General features: G+C 40.3%; 1 protein-coding gene across 1 annotated transcript in view; it reads right to left on the reverse strand.

Annotated features, from left to right (window-relative positions):
- The window catches only part of LOC119587855, a gene marked incomplete in the record, with an annotated part of 15,462 nt that overhangs the window by 1,945 nt on the left and 13,140 nt on the right, over positions 1 to 377 (reverse strand).

The raw sequence follows: 377 nt of genomic DNA on the forward strand, positions 1-377 counted from the left end.
CATCAACTTCTCTTATTCTCCACATGTTGATCATAATGGTCATCGTTGCGTTGTATTCGCCAACAAACAGTTAATGTTAGGTGGTAGTCTTAATATAATAATCAGTATTGCTGTTAAGCTTACCACTTAAGGTGAAATACCAAAGAAATCAAACGTTTACATGCATCTTGCAAATGATGGGCCGTGCTCTGCTGGTAAATGTCTATTCAGCAATACTAATTCGTACTAATTCGCATTGCGGAATCGATGATCGTTGTAATGAGTGGCTTTCCACGGGAGATAACACGCGTTGGCTGAATTAATGAGATGTTTTCCGCCTTCACTCGGAAGCGTGAGTTTAAGTTTTGTTTTTTGGCTTCCAGGAGGCCTTGGCGTTT

Source organism: Penaeus monodon, chromosome 23 (genome assembly GCF_015228065.2).
Source record: "Penaeus monodon isolate SGIC_2016 chromosome 23, NSTDA_Pmon_1, whole genome shotgun sequence".
NCBI classification, from domain to species: domain Eukaryota; kingdom Metazoa; phylum Arthropoda; class Malacostraca; order Decapoda; family Penaeidae; genus Penaeus; species Penaeus monodon.